Source organism: Serinus canaria, chromosome 3 (genome assembly GCF_022539315.1).
Source record: "Serinus canaria isolate serCan28SL12 chromosome 3, serCan2020, whole genome shotgun sequence".
In the NCBI taxonomy this organism is placed as follows: domain Eukaryota; kingdom Metazoa; phylum Chordata; class Aves; order Passeriformes; family Fringillidae; genus Serinus; species Serinus canaria.
Genome location: NC_066316.1, coordinates 25,923,174 through 25,942,639, shown reverse-complemented (window position 1 = coordinate 25,942,639; position 19,466 = coordinate 25,923,174). Strand labels below are relative to the sequence as shown.

Sequence of the window (19,466 nt, the reverse complement as noted above, 5' to 3'; positions counted from 1 at the left end):
CTGTCAGTAAGAATGTTAAAACTAACATATAAGCAGATCATGTCAATTTTCAAGAAATCAATAATTAGAGAAGGTGCTTAAGGGCAGGCCAGGCAGTCAGTGCCATAATGACAGACATGACAGCCAAAATGATTCCAGGAAAGTTAGCATGTTAATAATTCAACATTGACTTTATGCACTCATCATTTCAGACATCAGCTGCAGGTAAATTTGGATAACACAGATTAAGACACCATCTCCAGCTCCACCAAAGGTTACTACTGCTCCTGTACACTGCTGGCTGCAAGATATGCCCTTGCTGGACTGAATAGTGATGGAAACATCTTAGCACAAAGACACACTTAAAAAAACACATTAATTGTAGCAAGGGGGCAAATGCCATAGTCTGGCATCCCATTTATATGACAACTTGCCAAGATATTTTAAAATTATTTCTATATTCCAAAGCTCACATATCAGCCTTACCACTTTACTACCATAAAGCGTAACCTGCATGTATTCTATACTAGTTACAAACTATCTGGATCAAACTAGGAATCCATAAAATAATCATGGCACACAAAGGAATACTCTTAAATATTCTGACATTTGCAGAATGACAACTGAAAGAATCAGATGAATTTAGCAGTTTAAAAGAAAAGCAGACAATTAGCTTGGGGATTACACAAATAATTCAGTAAAACCTACTACATAAAAAGCAGACCCCCAGCCGCAAAAAAAAATCAGAAATAGGTATGTGAATAGAAGACTGCTGATCTGAGCTTTCAAACAGATGCTGAACGCAGCACAACAAGTGCCAATTTCAGTAGGTTTCCACGCCTCTGAAACTGAAGAGCTGGCATTAGGCAGCCAGCTGCCTATATAAAGTGCTACTCACCCATTAGTCCCCAAAACATCTCCCACATCCTTCTCAGTGCCTCCAACATCACTTCTATGACTTGAGACCATGGCCTTGTATTCTCTCTTCTATGCAAATATCTGCTCTGTAAAGCAATAGCTACGTGCTTCTCAAATCTTCAAAGAGTGGTTTGGATTGGAAATGACATTAAAGAGAACTGTGTTCCAACCCACCTACCACAAGCAGGGACACCTCTTACTGGACCAGGTTGCTCAAAGCTCCATCCAGTCTGGCCTTGGACATTGCAAGGGACAGGACATGCACAATTTCTCTGATTCCAGTAGCTCACTACCCTCACAGTAAGAATTTCTTCCTAATATTCAATCTAAACCTACCCTCTTGCAGTTTAAAGCCATTATCCCTTGTCCCATTAAAGAACACCCTTGTCAAAAGTCCTACTTCAGTTTTGTTGTAGGCACCCTTTAGGTACTGGAATGTTGCTCTCAGGTCTCAACAGAGCCTTCTCTTCCTCAGCCTGAACAACCTCAACTCTATCAGCTTTTCCATACCGGACAGGTGCTCCAGCCCTCTAATCAGCTTCACAGCCCCATATATATATATAAATGTTTATATATATACTCCACTTTTCCCAGGGAGTGGTGTGGGAATGAAACAACAAACATTATTAACATTTTGTTAAACCCTACATGTAAGCTGAAGGCAATGGCATCACTGCTCAACAATGCTAATGGCTCCTACTACTTGGTTGTGCTCTAACTGGCAGAAAAGTGACAATGGTGCATGCACTCAAAGCTATGGCTTTACTAAAAGAAATGCATCTGCCATTTCCTCCAAAATGCAGCAAACCTGCCCTATTTCCTGATATTTTGAAAGCGACTGAAATATTACTCGAAAGTGTGTTCACTCTCTGCATTCACAGAGAATTACAATAATAAGCTCAGCACAGGACTACAAAGTAAATAAAAGTGTTACTAAGACACTACCAATTTAGTACAACATTCCACATCATGCAACTTAAGTCTATCAGTTTTATAATTAGCAACACCTACACTGCTCAGAAGACAGAGGTGCAATAAACTTGCTAATGCTACAAGTAGCAACCTACTTAACTATTTTAGTTAAGGAACACAGACACAGCCAGCTTATATACCTCTGATCATTAGTGCATTTCAACAGAAATATGCAGAAGTATTTAACAGTTAGTAAAGAGTGATAACATTCTGCAGGAATAGTATAGTATGCAAGCCAAGAACTCAGAAACAGTACCATTTTGCCAAGTCTCAGTATTCATGCTTTGTGTCATCTGATCATGGACAATTTCCGAAGTCTTACCTTCAACGCAGCACAAAAATAAAATTTCTTCCAGATCTTTGTCCTTCTGATTAAGATTCACTTTAGAGACCCTTCCTCGTATATTGGAGTGAATAAAGCAAAAGAGTCTGTGAGACTGAAAGTAGTAAGATGGAAGAATTTACCAACTTCTCTCCTAGTTCACCACAATATTCAATAAAATCTCTAACTCAAACATTTAATACCAGCTGTAACAGCTAAATTGAAACTAATAAACTCTGTGAACCACTGGAAGAGGCCAAGCTAGACAAGAAGTTCCTACTCGTCCATGGTAATGCTGTCAAACATCAAGTGACTGCTTTTCACTTGTTAAAGATGAACGTATGAAGTGAACTAAGATACCAAACATTTGATGGCCGTTACTTCCCAAAAAACTCCCACTTTCAATATGTACCACCTTTACAGATGTCATGTAAGCAAATCCATTTTCCAAGCCAGGAATATGTAAACCCTATGACAGGAGAAGCTGCATACAATCACTCGTGTGCATGTTTCAGTGCAGAGAGAAGGGAGAAGTCTGGAACACTAATGCAATTGTTTAAAATTGTACATCCACATCCTGGATGCAAAGGAAAAGAAATACTAAAAGCTGAGATTCTGACTTATCTTAAAGCACAGAAACCATGAGAAAGAAGTCTGTTACTGGCCACTACAGATTTCTTTAAAAACACAAGCAGAAACACACCTGAGCTGTCTTGGTTACAAGAAACAAAGCTGCATTTCCCCCAAACCCACCACACCTTCACAGACCAGAATATTGCTTCTGCAGCAAGAATCTGCCTCAAGCATTGCCTGTTCTGGAGATGTCTACATCTAGCATCCAAGATGACAGTTCACTTCCCTCTTTATCCAGGCGTGTGAAAAGAAAGTAGTCTCAGAAAAGCTGAGATTTAGTTTCACTACCCAGCATCCTGCTTACCCCTCCCTTCCCAGTAACTTCAAATGCTCTACAAATCGCTTTGTTTTACCTCAAGGCTCAGTATCTCAATATCAAAGGCAAAAGAGAGACAAGACATATCGATAACTATAATGTTCTAAAACATTCATTTTTAGCACTAAAAAAGAGTATTTTTCCTTTCTTAGATTAAATGTTTATTCAATGAACATACCTTGCTTATTCCAAGGCCACTCAATAGGCAGATTTTATTTAACTACTGCTTAATACCAAAAACAGTCAACAAGAGTGATTATGTTTAAACTATTTTATTTAGTAACCAGTAGACCCTTGAGGAGCTCAATCTGAAACTGCTGTTCAGAAAGAGCATGAACCATTGACTAGGCACCATTTACAATTACTCCTCAACCAGTTTTCATTTGTCTAGTCATCCTCCCATTGGGACTGTAAATAGGAGTATGCTGAGAGACACCAAAACATCTTGCTAAGGTAAAAAAAAAAAAAAATCTCTAAAGCTCTATCCTCAGCTGAAGGCCTATTAATATGACAGAAGGCAGTCAGGTCAGTCAAGTCAACCAGGGGTCAAGCTTGACCCCTGGTAAGGTCAAGCAGACTGAAAAGAGTCACCTTTTTCAAAAATGTTTTTCTACATATTTATATAAACTACTTATTGATAGTGCTATCCAAATAAAGCAGTATTTAATGTTTTTATTAAGTGAAATGGAAAGCTTTCTTTATTATATAACATAGCAAGGATGCCTGAAACAGTGAACAGGAACCATCTCTATGCTTCAACAATTTGCAGAATTCAAATGTTCCAAAGCCTAAATACAAGAACTCTGTGCACTAAAAAAAAACCCAACCCAGGTCTCAACATGTGAAACACAGACATCAAACAACTCAGTTTCTGGCTAGTTTTCAAGGTATCTGGCTGCAAGACAGTAAACAGCAGAGGTTATAAAAGGGAAAACTTGGTCCTTGTAACAGTATGTAAAGTTTATTATAGAAACAGATGGCTGAGAATGAGAAGAGAAAGAAGAGGAAAAGAACAGCAAATGACCAAGAAAATTCAAACATGTCTCATTATGAACATTGTAAAGAATTTCTATAATTCAGATTGCTTCCATCTTTTCAGACAGCTTGAATTTCTTCCCAACCTTATTGCAAGAGACCTCCAAAACTGAACGAATACACAAACTCCTGGACACAGAATCAGTCAGTGCCTGACAAACAACTGCAAACTCTATTCTTTACTAGTGATGACATTACTCATGTTTCACCCAAAATAGTTCAGTCCCTCTGCAGTTCATCAAAACCTAGGCTTGAAACAGGCAGTGGGTAAGATACTCTAACCACACATTAAGTGATGACAAACACCACAGTGGATGAGCTGAGGCTGTCCTCCTACCCCTAAGGAAATCTGCAGATGGGACAAAAAGCACAGAAAAACAGCTTGACTTGCTCAGAAACTTTCTGACAAACTCCTTACCATGACCTTTGCTATGCAAAGTTTTGGTTTCTGCTGCTTTCTCATGTACCTACAGATATTCTTGTCAGCAAGTGCTGGTATTTAATTAAACTGGAATGACCACTATGAAGGGAGTCATATAAACATCTGTTGCAGGCTATGCATTTGGGGAAAATCCAAAAGAGGGGATGGAACTTTTTAATTTAGTTATAATAGATGTTTTAATGTCAACATTTAATTCCATGTTCTTTTACTTTAGGACTGCAACACAACTGGTGACACTGCTAACACTGTCACGGTAATGTGACTTCTCTATGGTCTTCATCCGCAGTAACATTCCAATACAGAACTTCCATTCACCAGATAGGTCATCAGGCATCAAAACCACCAGTGCCAAGAACCAGTGTTTGTAACTACACAAGAACCTCCTTTGAAACACCTCAGCATGGAGTCTTACAGTAAGTGAGGCTATGCTGAACTAGTAACTGCTGTAAGCCCACCTCCTGTCATGGGTACTTTCAAACCCAGCTTTGGCACCAGCAGTTGCTCTCACATCCTCATGCAGCTCAATCAAGAAGATAAACTAGAAAAAAATTCATCTCAGCAATATGTACCCAACACATGCCCATTACCCAACTCTTACCCTGACATGAGACACAGCCAAGTATCAACATGAGAAGGAAGAGGATCCTGCACATGGTCAGAAGCAGAAAACTGCACTAACATACTTAGGTAACTATACCAGAACTTCTTCCTTAATGAAAGTCAGGATTATGAGTTGGTTCCAGAAGCAAATGCCTGAGTGTGTGCAAAGGCCTAGCAAAAACTCTTTTCTGTACTGTATAAACACTGAAAAGTGGTGAAAAAAACAAACTATTCTAAGGACCTTTCATCTTTAAAAAGAAGAATACCAGATACTCATGAACTGGGCAGCATGCAGCAAAAATCTGTTTGGGTAGAGGGTACAAACTTCCCATATTGGGAGACAAAACCAAAGCTACATTATGTACAGTAAGTGACTCAGCTTCTGAGAAGGTGCTATACCCATTGTTTTTAAACAGCTACAAAAATGTAACAGCAGTGCCTGGCTGACAAAGAAGTTGATGTATCTAGTGCCCAGCACTCTCACCAAGGTACCATAAAATTTAATAACTAGAAACCAACACAGAAGAAGCTAAGCTTCAACTGAATTACATGCTAGCTACATGAAGTCTCCTGTCTATAGAATTTTAAAGACACTAGCTTTTGGCAGTTGGACCTAATAAACTTTATTGCTTTTTTCCCTCTTAATGTAAAAATTAATCTGGGGTCATATCAGCTCACTCTTTCTTTCCTTCTCTGAACAAAGCAGTTCAAAGTACATCTTCTCAGTCATCCAAAGACCTTAGAAGAATTTTTGCTTCTTCAGCAACAGTGACGCAAGTCTACCAATTCCATGACACCTTAAATCCCTCAAGCACTAAATTTTCCAATAACTCAGGGCCAATAAACCCAATAACTTGCACAGTTCAGGAAAAAGCACTACAGACTAATTTTTCTCTCATTACCCCCAGTCCTTCTCTAGAGTGGATTCAACAGGAGAAAATGAGCCCAAAGAAACCAAACACAAACAAAAATAAGATCAGAGAAAGAAGACTGATAGCAAATCCCCATCTCACCCAACAATGCCAGTGGTGAATTTTTACTCGTTGGGTTTCACTCATGCCAGTATCAAAAAGAGGCAAGCAGAGGCAGTGGCAGGCAGCAGAACTTGGTAATAAAAGGCAGTGCAGTGTATGTGCTGATAAAAATCTTTAAAATGAGGTACAGACAAATGAACAAAAAACAGATCCCCATGATGAGAGCAAGAAGGAATACTCGATGAATTGTGTTCTGCCTACTCAAGTATTCTCTGGATTAGCTGAAGTTATCAGTGAATTTATGCAATAAGTTCTTCAAAAAGCTCTGCAGTTTTCTTCCATACTAAGAACACTACTTTTCATTTCCTCTCCTCACTTACTTCAGTTTCTCCCTTGCAGTAACAGCATCAGACTTCAACTCAGGAAAAGGAGAGGATAAACACTGACTGGAAAAAAAAAACCAACTTGAACAAATGAACTGTGCAGAAGAAAGATTGCTTTCTGGTTCACCATTTATTGTACTAATAGTAGCTTAAGATGCCAACTATTAAGAAGAAAATAAATAGAAAGAAAAGGAATGATGGAGTTTCCAACAGTGTTCTAGGACCATTACTTGACTTTTGGAAAAGGCTTTAGGCACAAATCTGAAAACTCATGACAGATCTAAGCTGTCACATGTGCTCTGTATGCAAGAGCTTGTTTAATCAGTGCTTCCATAAGCAAACAAACAAGACCTTTGGAAGAAGGGACAATAGGACAATTAACAAGTTTTCCACATTAGCTTCCTGTTCTTTGTCAAACTCAACAACGCAATCAGGTTTCAAGTCTCAACAAACCTTAAGACACCTTTCCAAAAAAATTAGTTACTTCAGTTAATGACATTACTACCCCAAGTATTTTAAATACAAAACACATCTGAATTTGCTAAACCTGAACAAAACAGAACAGCGAAAAAGGATAAGTTACAGCAGTAATGTAGCCCTACATTCCCTCTCTAGATATGCAGAAATAAAGAAAACTTCAGACTGAAAATAGTGTGGTTGTTGTTAAATACATCTGTGAATAAACGGTATTTTTCAAGGAATTGTTTTTTCCAAAAATGAATTAATAAAGTACAATTGCAGAGTACCTTCCATAGTGACATTTTTCTAACCATGTTAAATTCTGTTTTCTGCCATTGGCAACAGCAGCACATACGCTAATTACAAGAATCCTGAACTATACTGGAATTCTATTTCTTCCCCACTGACTCCAGAAGGACAGCACTTCATGTTTCACTTCACCTTAAAAATCTTGAGAAACTGTTTCAACTGTTTGTAACCTTATCCCCTTCCCTCCAAAAGTCAGATATACTAAGTTGACAGCAATCCTTTTTTTCTTTAAATTAAAATAACACTGTAACAATAGTCAAAATCACAAAATAAGCTGTTTTTTTTAACAACAGCTGCAATACTTGAGTTCATTAAATATTTTAGAGAAGGTCTCTGGCCTAGAAATCCTTGTGTTTGGTATGCTCCAGTTAAGAAATTGAGATGTCATCCAATTTGATTTAATATTACAAACTAGCTATCGATCTTCAACAACTCTTAGCCTCCATTATTTTCACACTCAAATACTGTAAGAAGACATAATAGTACAGAAATGGTTCAGCATAAGACAAACTAAAGGCCAAACAACAGCAAAATAAGTTTATTGTTTACTATGATATAAAAGCAGGATATGAAACACCGTCGACACTACAGCAAAGTCCTACCTATCCTTTCCTTCCACATCACAAGCCTAATTAATTTTTCAATTTTAAAATATAGGAAAATGCTAAACTATCACTTCTACCACTTATGGAAAAACAGTTGACCTCTTAAGACTGCAGAGGAGACTATTTGACTCTAGCAGTTATTTGACTCTAACAAACATTGTGAAACATCTCTTTCCAATGTAATCATCCACAAAAGTGGTATGTTTGTCTTTTCCCTGATCCCACAAATTGCTTGTAAGAGACAGACACACTGAACTGCTTCCAGTTTCTTCACACTGCAAGAAATGCACAGAATCTAAAAGAGGGCTGGTTGGAAAACCACACACAAAGCAAACAACTCCTATTATTAATGCATTTTTTTAAACAACTGAATGCTTATGAACTGGAGGTTATCTTTTGAACAGCAGTTTGAATTGCAGTGCACTTACGGAGGATTTACAGAACAGGTTTCACACCCCCCTCTTCCTCCCAGCTCTAGCTATTGTTTTCACAACATTGTTTTCATCTTGTTTATGTATAAAACCTTTATTATTTGTAGTCTTGTGCACAACCTTCTACTTGTTTAGATAAGTACTTCTCAGAGTAACATAATCAGACACAACCTAGACTTTGGATGAGTCCAGTAAGTTCATCCGTCAGGGTAAGCAATCAGCAAAGAAAAGAGCAGAAAAGACATTATCTCAGAGAAAAGCAAAAGTGAAACAAAAAAGCTCTTGCTGTAATATGTCTCCTGGAAAAGTGAAAAAGGCACAGAAAACACAACAAGCTAGCAAATGGATAAACATCCCATCTGAGGAGTCCATTTGACACACGTACAGGCAGTAGTCCCACAATTACTGAATAACACTCATTGAGCATAAATCCCACCTGTAATTAGACATTGTTAATAACCTCCTTAGAGGCGTCACTCCAGCTCTTACTGACAACACCCAAAGTGAGGCATTTGTGAGCCTCAACAGCCTGTACTGTGCACTGGGGCTCTCTTGAGCTAGATGGAGCTGCTTTACTTGGCAAGATGAGGGACTGAACACTACCTGGGGGAGTCAATGGACTACCTCTGCTAGGTCTGAATTCAAGTTCTACAACAGCTGAAATAAAAAATGAACTTCATGTTTCCTTTGAACACGAACACTCAAAAAAACTCCTGACCCTTTTAAAAAGCCAGCTATGAGCAATTTTTATCAAATGTTCAAGAGAACCAAGCTTCATGTAAAACAGGAGAAACCAGTGCCTGCAACTAGTACCGTATCTGAAGAGAGGTCTTATGCACAAGCTGGTATGCAGAGTACCTTTTGACTAGGATAAGATCTTCCTGCTGGGAACCAGAACAAGTAGTACAGACATATTTTACTACTATACTAGGTAAAGAGAGAAGGAGAAGAAAGGACACAGAAAAAACCCTGAGTAATATCTGTGCTACATTCACCTTTCATACCTTTACAGCTCTCTAAAGACAGTGAATTGAATATAGACCCACTTCAACAGAAGCAAAAGGAACAATTTCTTCAGCTTTATACACTAAGACAGAACTCTCAAAACAGCCTGCAGTACCACATGTTTCAGTACAGTACTTCTCATCTGAAAAGTTTCAAAGCACATGACAGTTTCAGCAGTTTTTCAAGGTCACAAGGGCAATCACAAACACCAGTCCCTGCCCCCTCCAACTGCTAATCCACCACTGTCTAAATCCAGTCTAGCTGTACTCCAGAGACTTATGCAATGTGAAAACCCTCATTCACTTCTCTCCTAGAATCACGGTCCAAAACTACTGTATGTGGCACCATATTTACAGCTGCAACATACAAAGGCAACTTTACACTTGTTGATATTTGTTTCGATGTGGTTTAACAAGCATGTTGAATACTCTGAAGAATTTTATCTAACTCATGAAGAAAAGATTTTCAGCAGCCCTTAAGAAGCTGCCATGAAGAACACAATTTCTTACTTCTAGATATGTTCCCTGAAATGTTGAGGGGAATGTACTTTTAACTCTTTCCGAAGAAGCTGCAAACAGTGGTAATTATTAAAAAAAAAAAAAAACCATACAACCAACCACACACATAACATTAGTGGAAAATAAAGTAAAACCCCAGCAAGCCCAGCTACACTGTGTGTTGTCTGTGTCCCCACAGTTTCATTGAAACACAACTCAAAAGTTTACACACGGGTAAATATTTCACAAATAATCAGGTCCTGTGAGTTTTGTGGAAATAAACAGTCACATCAAGGAGAGACATCCAAACTAGTGCCCCTTGAGGACAAGTGCAGCAGAAGCTCAGCTGTGTAACCAAAACCATCATCCCATACAGGACAAACAAATGTGCCCCAAGCAAACGAGAACACTTACAGAACTCACAGTACCCTACACCCAGCCACAAGACACAAAGCCACAGGAAGTCAGGCTTCATAACTTGCTGCTCACACAGACAGTTTCATTCTTGATTAAATGAAGTAAAACCATTAAACAACTACTCTCCAGAATTTGTTGTAGTTTTAACACCAGTCTTTTTCACACAAAATTTTAAAATTAGGGACAATAATTTGGGAACAGATATTTAGTTACCAGTCCCAATAAACAAGCAATCCTTAGAGAGCAGCAGGACAATTTCTGCAAGCCTGGCAACACTTAGGAAGCAGCAGAGGGTAGAACCCACTCCCCCCGCATATCTCAGCACCCTCTGAGTGCTCTAACATGCTTTCTAGTGGGCACAGCTGTACTGACATGTCGGTTTGAATTAGGAGACCACTTTTGAAGCAAATCTGTCACCCATTTCCTATATTTTAGTTCACAGCTCATAGAAGTTTCTGAACAAATGATCTGAACATCTCCAAGACCGACCTACATCAAAACTCAGGGAACGCTTGGAACATACTCAGTCCACAGAACCAGACTACAATTAGTCTGAAATAAACCCCACGAAGTGGGGGTTTAAACACACACTGGGGACATTGAGTCTACCTAACTTACAGCTTCACACGCTTCTTCAGCTGCAGCATACTGCTTGCTAATGTAAATATAACTCATGTGGCAGGTACTGTCCATTCATTTATGAGAGCCTCAAGCAGCAGGAACAGACTTAAGCTGCCATCATGCACCTTAAAAGCCCTAGAAAGGAGGCCTGCACAAGGTGCTCCTTTTTCTAGAGTAATGATAGCAGCAGAGTACCACCGCTCATCCACTTTTGTTACCACCCCTTTACAGGTCAGGAGTTTCAAACGCTAGTGAGATACTCTAAAAAATTTTTCTGAATAAAGAAAAAAATAGCCCACCAAAGATCTACATACTTCATGCATCAGCTACAATTACTGTTTTACAAAACTTTAAGTAACATGGAAAAGACAACTCAATCAATGGTTCCATTGGAGGTGGTGATAGGACACGAAGAGCATGTAGTCAATAATGCTTTTTATGACTTGCATATCAGCTTAACCAACAAAGCCACCCAGAACAGAGGGTTTTTTTTTTCTTTTTGAATAAGCTGACCAACATAATTCACTATTCCACTTGAATCAAAACATCAGTTCTTTACAAATAGTTCCATCACTGAGATGTTCTCTCCTGTTACCAATTTTTCTTTTTCTATAAAATTTTAAATAAAAGATCATGAGTTTCAAACATATACCTGCCTTTAGCAGGACCAACAAGCTGGTGAGAACAGACTGAAGCAGTACTGCAGGAAAAACTTCCAATAACATGCTACCTCCTCTGCTCAACAAATCCTTATCATCTTACTTCACTACCTCCTTGATAAAAACAATTAATTCATATGCTAACAATGCAGAGCCACGTTTGCTCTACATTCAGTAAAGGTCAAGTTCCTATACTGGGGTGCAGACACAAAAGTAGGATTATTGAAGATGACATTTTCTGTTAACACACTAATCCCATGAAAACTGAAAGAACTAATGACACTTTCCTTTGTGATTTAACTGGAAGTTTGTAGTTCTTGACATGTCATTACCATACTCACTAAAAAGCCATTTTAAATTCTCCAGCAGCCCAGAGTGAAACATCCTTAAGCTATGTTTTTCTGATCTGTTTCATGTTTACTCTTGTGAAAACAGAATTAAGCACCTAGTTGTACTATTTGTTTGAAAGAAAACTCAACGAATAAAGTTATTTCCCATCAAAGGTGAAGAGACTGTATGCCAGGAGATAGTAACATAGTGACATCATAAAATGACACACTGAAGAAATGTTAACTACTGGTACACAGGGCAACTAATGGTGCACAGGGTAAAAAAGAATTGTGGATAACATTTTCATAGCAGAACAAAAATACCTGGGCCTGGAATAACTGGAATAATTTCCTTCAAAATTATAAGAAAGGCTGCTGTCTGCTGAGACACTGAATTTTCCCTTCTGCCATCATTCTCTACATTAAAACATCTTTGGGCTTTCCCTCCCAAGACAGGGTTTTCCAAGAGCCAGAGGACTAATTTAACCTACACTCACTGGCAACCCTTATGTTTCAACATGCCAATAATGACTCAAGAAACTGAGATGACCTGAACTGCTCTTCTCTAGAAACTAGAGATGAGCTACCCCAGCTCAGTAATTCCTTACTATCTCATGAAGATTTTCTGGCCAGTTTTCTTCTGGAGTGACACTCAAATTCTTCCAAATATTTATCTGACTTAATCATATGATACAAATATAAATTTGTACAAGCTTGAGCAAATTATAAGCAGTTTGAACAAAGTTTCCCACACTAGACATCTGTCTAAGGCTGAAAAACATCCAAACAGCTAAGGAGTTTGCAAAGTTGTCTGTTAAGTAAAAGCAGTACTGATAATCTTTCTGGAAACTCTGCATCCTTGTTCTTACATCGGGGATCATCTTTCAATTTCTCCTTTCTCAGCTTCTCTAGTCAGAGGTCATTCTATTTGGGTAGCTTGTTTTTTATTAAGAAGCTGCAATTACTGGTTCAGATTTTGACATTAAATTCCCTGAACATTTTATGTATACCTGATATGCTGGAGGTTGGGGCTAAACCTGACTCCTGTAAGATGCATAAAACATTTATGCTGCATTCACACTGCTAACAGACAGTGAGAAAGAAGAAGTTACAATTCACACCCTGTACAGCTGTAAGTCAAAGCATGAAGACCATCAAGCATAAACTGAAGCACAGAATTAAAAAAGTAATACATAGGGAAGGAACCAAGACAGCAAAATTTTTGCTTTCAACTGTTTTCCAAAGAAATTACCACTGCTCTCCTCCAATTTACTGAGAAGAACAATACTCAGATTGAATCACTTCAGTTGCTAAAAGGCCCAAGATCTGAAGAACGCTTCTTTTTTACAGGGCAGGGAAGTGCAGCACTGAATTCAGAGAGATCAGTGGACAAGTGACAAGACCTAAGAAAACAAACCCCAAACAAAATAGAGCATATTTGATTAAGGTAGTGGGCAGAAAGAATCAATACCAGGAAGAAAAACAAACATCCATGGACATGCCTGTCACAGTAAACACTCTCCACAGTCGAAACAGAGTCTGGAACTTGGATTCTTTCACCAAGGCTTTCCCATTCCCTTGGAAGAGACCATTTTTGTAAAAACCAATGGTTAGCTAATTATCTTCCAGTGCTGACTGGAAAAGAATAGCCATTTCCTGCTTCCTAAGCTACAGCAGTAAACCTATATGGCAGATTTAAGCATTCCTACTGGATGATGATGCAAAGCACTATCAAATGATCAATTTTCACTTTCAGTGGTTTTTTTGAAAAGAAACAACCCAAGACCAAACCAAGCAACAGAAAGCACTGACAAGCCAAGCCCACCCCTGCCCTGCTGAAGACTGTGGCAGCATTCAGCAAGGTGTGCTGCAGCCTGCTCCATTTAAGGAGGACATTCAATATTCACTGAACACTGTTCTGTGCACATCCCCATCCCTTGCTGCAGTCTAAATAAGCCCTGCACCAAAGAGTAATACAAATACTTCATGAACACAGATTTTTACATCCACTACTAAGGGCAAATTTTAGTGCCTTTCCCTTTTGTAATATAGAAGCAACACATTAACATAGGAAATACTCTCTACTCTCCATTGGACCCCTGAGAGCAGTAGTTTTTGACAGTGAGCACATGAAACAACTGTTCAACACACATATGTCACAGGCTTGAAATTCAATTGTAATAGGTTTTTATTTCTTGAGACAAGTTTACTAAGTCAGAAGCACACATAAGTGATTATCATCGAAAAAGTTTAAGAGAGCAATGCACACCAGAGATAAGAGGAGAACTGGATTGTCCAGGATAACTACAAGACTACTCATTTCTTTCTCTTGTTCCTTACATCACTAACTGATCACCTCATGGCTACCACTATAAAAGAAGAATGGGTTCTCAGCACCCTCCACGCAGCCCTCTCCATACTACATTAATTACATTTCCCTCATCCTGCTGTTGTGTGCCTTAATTAAATCACTGCCCCATGTAAGAGCCTCCTCTAAAGATCTGCAGAACAACAGATGAGGCCCTATGCAAATAAATAGAACATGCTATCCCAAACTTCAGTACATGGAGATACACATGTAATGGTCCTCATTTCCAACTGATCCAAGCAGCTTTCCATTCTAAATGGATCGTCTCTTCACAAATCTCTGACCCACAAGTGTTGATGCACTCTCTCAAACACAAGTCCAGTATAGAAGACTTTATATACTCTGGATATGCAAACCCATAGTTAAGTGTTAATGTATAGAAAATGATGTAATAAATACATATAATGGATGTACTGGAGCCTGAGCCCACACATACACAGGGGAGCTTGTCTACACCACATTAAGTGCTTTTAGTTAGCTGCTGACTTGTCAACATCATGATGAGAGCTAGTTTCAGCAAAAGTTTACCTTTAAAGTTAATGGTCAATTTATCCAGTGAAACAAACAGAACAAAATAAACAAACAAAAAAGCACTTTACCAGAAACCCCTTGACTGTCCTGTAAGCTCCTTTAATCCAGTAATATTCATAACAGTACTAAATTGCCTCATCATCTTTATTCACTTTTTTCATTTTCAGCAGGTGTCATAACTATAAAATACTTTTCTCCAAATATGAGCAGCAAAGAATCCCCACAGCCTCCAACCTGTACAGGACCCTGGAGCCAGTTCATCATCCCTCCCCCACACCATTTCAACTTTTCACAGCCTCAGCCAAAAACGCCTGCCTCCTCTCTCTATACACAGACTAACTAACTCAGCAATACGAAAACTCCAGTTTCCCTTTTGCACAAATACCATTCCCCTGATACACACATGTATACATATCCTAACATAATCTTCACCCTGTGTACAAATTCATCCTTCCCCCTGTTTTCAACCATACCCAAACATCCACCCAAGCCCCCTCACTTTCCTATACTCTACAGTCATCCTTGAAAATTTACCTAGAAGAAGACAGCATTGATGACCTAATAGACAGAAATTTAGAGTGCCTGATGCCTGTCAAAAACATACATAACTACAGTTCTACAGCTCCCCAGCACACGCACAGACTTTTCTCCAAAAAGTACTATCATGATCCCAACACCGGGCATTTGCTACATGTTTTCCCATTTGTATTCCATGAACCAAACAACAAGTATCCAGCCTTTCCTTTTCATTACAGGTAAAACATCAACTCACACTTCCTCTCAAGTTTCCAGGACAGAGACCACGTTGCTTTCTGCTCTAGTCCATTTCCACACACCAGACAGAGAACTCTCCGAGCTGGTGACAGCCGGGCATCTCCCTCAGCTCCCAATGTGAGCAGCAGACAAACCAAAGCACAGCAGTAGGAACACGCATGACTTGCTGTCCACATACCAGCTCATATTACACACGAAGGTCTCGCACATTAAGTCTAACCACGAAACAAAACAAGTCCAGAACCTTGTAGCAACCTGTTACCACTGTGCCTGTAACTTGTACACAGGCTTCCCTACCAGCCAAAGCCTCCCTCCTCCATAGCCTTTAGACGCCTGCCAACTTACCACCTTATTTCTCACAACACACAGAAGCCTGTTTACCTATTACTCCTAAATTCACAGGCCTTCCTGTACCACTACTCCCAAACACGTGTGGTTTCACCCACCACCTGGATCCCAGCGGTATAAACACACCCCTCAACCTACCGCAGCACACAAAACGAGACAGGTACAGATTTTACTAGCTACCTCCAACTAAATTCATCAAAATGAAGCCCTCCTTCCGAAAGAAGCATTATTGTAAATTATAGTAAAAGTATATCCACTGGGTTCACAGAGCCAGTAAGCCCCAAACTACGAGAAAAACTGCCTTCAACTCCTTTCGCCTAAAGGCTCCCAGGCACTGCCCATCTGCCTGTGATTTCATCCCCAGCTCGTCACGAGCACCCAGGCCTCACGGCAGTTTTCCCCCCGACATCGGGGCCGTGCCCGCCGCTCGCCCCCTGCCCCCCCCCCGCCCAGCCCGTCGGTAACACGGGCCCGGCCCGACACTCCCCAGGGCCCGGCCCATGCACGTGCGCGGGCCCGGCCCACCAGCCGCCCCCCAGCCCGGCTCCGGCCGCAGCCGCCGGCACACGCTGGACCCCTCCGGCGCCTTCCCCGGTGCCACCCACGCGAGGCCGGGCCTGCCGGCTTCCCGGCCCCAGGGCCGTGCGGGGCCTGGGCCGTATCAGCGCGGCCCCGGCCCTTTCCACCCGCGGCGGGAGGAAAGCGGCGGCCGGGCCTCGCGGCGTCCGCTCGCTCCCCAGGGGCGCAGCCGCCGCACGCCGTGTTCGCTGCCTCCCCCGGCGCCGCAGTCCCGGCCCCGGCCCGCCCGCTCAGCCCCGGCCGCCCTCTCTACCTGTGTGCCCGCGTCCCCCGGCGCCCGGCGGCGCTGCGGGGCCCGGCGCGGGTGCGGGCGGTGCTGGCTCGGGCTCAGGTGCGCGCCGCCCCGCGCTGGCCGCCGCCGGCCGCCGCCGCCGCCCGGTCGCGCACTCGGAGCGCCGCCAGCAGCGCGGACATGTTGGAGCCGCCGTCCCCCCACCCGCGTCACCGCGCTCGGGAGAGCTGGGCGGCGCCAGGCTCACCCCGCCCGCCCTCTCTCGCCGCCCATTGGCCGTCGGCCTCGTCGGCACAGCCCTTCATCTCTGTCATTGGTAGATGCGTTCGCCGCTCACACCCAGGCCCCGCCCAAAAGCTTTTCTCTGATTGGGTCTCCCCCGCCTGCTTTGGTAACTATTGGCTGCGGCTCTCGTCAGTCAAGACGACAGCGCACGGACTCCGTTTTTCTCCGCACTTTTTTTTTCCGGCCTCGCAGCCTCGGGCAGGACTGACGGAAGCGGCTGTCAGCGAGAGCCCTCGCCCCTCCCAGCCTCCCTCCCGCCGCCACATCCCCTCCCTCCCGGCGGCGCGGTTTGCCTGCAGGCCATTGGCTCCCAGCGCCGCCACTCCCGCAGCCTCTCTCGCCCCGGCCGCCGCTTCGCCAAGGGGGCGTGAACCGACCCGCGGGTGCCTTTTCCTGATTGGCCGCTGTTCCTGCCAATCAAGCGCGGCCGGCGGGGCAGCGGAGCGCGGTCCGGCCCGCGCGCCGAGCCGCTCCGCACGGCGATTGGTCGCGGGGCAGGCGAGAGACGCGCGACCTCCCCCGTGCCCCACGGGGGGCAGTGGGGAGTACCCGTATGTGCGCGCGATTACATCACCACCAGCCAATCAGGGCGCGCGGGGGCAGGTGTCCCGCCCGAGGGGGGCGGGGTCTGGTGCCCCAGGCGGGACCCGCTGCACCTCGCACAGCTCGGGGGGCGGGAGGTGGAAACTGGGGCTGCCGCCGCCGCCGGCGGCGGTCGGGAGTGTCGGAGCTGCTGGTCTTACCGTCCCAAAGAGCGAGGCTGGAGGTGTCTCGGTCTTCTGCGTTCCCATCTGCCCGCGCGAGCTTCCCGGCTCAGGGGACAGAGGGGCGGCCCCGCTCGGGTGCCCGAAGGAGGCGTCTCGGGGTCGCCCTTGGTACCCCCCCTTCTGACACCGTGGCCGCCTGAAGAGTAGAATCACTGAATCACAGAATCGATCGGGTTGGAAAAGACTCCTGAGATCATCGAGTCCAACCCGTGACCGATCACCACCATGTAACTAGACCGTGGCGTCGAGTGCCACATCCAGTGTTTCCTTAAACACCTCCAGGCATGGTGACTCCACCACCTCCCTGGGTAGCCCATTCCAATGTCTAATCTCCCTTCTTCCTGATGCCCAGCCTAAACCTCCCCTGGCAAAGCTTGCGGCTAATCCCTCTCGTCCTGTCACTCACTACTTGCCTGGGAGAGGAGGCCGACCCCCACGACCTCCTTTCGGTGCTTGTAGAAGGTGATAAGGTCACCCCTAAATCTCCTCGTAGCCCTGAGTCACGGCAGGTGGGCAGCGCAGGAATGGGCAGCCGCTCCCGCCGCCGGCCGCTCCGGCTGCAGCGACAGCCGCGCCGCGGGAGGCCGTAATGAACACCCGGCGTGGGCTCGCCTGCCCTTCGGCTTCTCTCTTGCCCCAAAGCAAAACTGTTTATTCAGGAAAGAACATGAAAATCTGTCTGATCCTTCGTAATCCCGTGCTATTCCCACCTTTCTCAGTCAATGGCTGCCTAAAGCCAGCTGCGGTTCACCTCGCTGGAGGGGGACCCACTCTTGGCCCTACAGCTCTGTGTGGCGGTTCAGCCGCTGCAGTCATACCCAATAGGCTTTCCTGGAAAGCTGGAAGGGATATCCTTGCCTTGCGCTCCCGAGAACCCAAACTTTAATGTGCTGTCTGTAGAAACGGCATAATAATTCCCACACCCTAATTCGCTCATGCCTTTGTCCCTTTCCTTACTCCCCACACACTGGATGCATCGGCCTGAGTAAACACCCGCCACACGCAGGACTTGAGACCACGGCTCAAAACTCTGTTTGTAAAGCATTTTTATTTATTCTTCTATTCATTTTCTGGAGTGTTTACAAAAGGAACTGACTCTGAAAAAGATGGGAGCTTTTCTGTCTAGAGTTGAAATTCAGTCTTCCCCATAGGCACATGATGGGATTATTTTCCCAGGGCCTCCGGAGTTATGTCCGCAGTGCAAAAAACACTATGCAGCTTTTACCCCCAAGGTCATGGGCACCACCACTCAAGGTAGAAAATCCTTGCCCAGAGCTCTGAAAGTGCTCTTTCACTCAGGTGAGTGATGCAGCCGCGGTTCTAAGAGCCGATGCTTTGCTCTCTGTGGGTTCAAATGCATCCACTCCACAGCGAGAAGATGGGATAGTCCACCCCTGTGTGCCAGCGCTGCTTCCCGAGCTCCCTACCAGTTGACAGAGCTGAATGAGAATGAAACCTGGATTGCCTCAGCACAGGCACTCGTGAGCGAGTTCAGAAAGAGCCAGAATGCTGAGACTGCGGTTCCCCTTCTGTCACAGAAAACTTGCTCACAGACCAGCTAATTTGAGTGCCCAGACCCAGCTGCCAATCAACCTAGTTAACTTTGCAGTGTCCACATGATCTGGGACTCAAGATACTTTTATATAGCTAGGGATCTTTCTTTTTTTTTTTTTTTT

The 19,466-nt window shown here is 43.2% G+C and overlaps 1 protein-coding gene across 5 annotated transcripts in view; it reads right to left on the bottom strand.

The window, feature by feature from the left end:
* PPM1B (protein phosphatase, Mg2+/Mn2+ dependent 1B) overlaps positions 1-16,964 on the bottom strand; it is a 61,083-nt gene extending 44,119 nt beyond the window's left edge. For all 5 annotated transcript variants that reach the window (XM_030235472.2, XM_030235473.2, XM_050972132.1 and 2 more), the window contains exon 1: positions 16,760-16,964. The gene's annotated coding sequence lies outside the window, so the exon portion shown is untranslated. The remainder of the gene's footprint in view (positions 1-16,759) is intronic.
* Between the last annotated feature and the right edge of the window lie 2,502 nt (positions 16,965-19,466).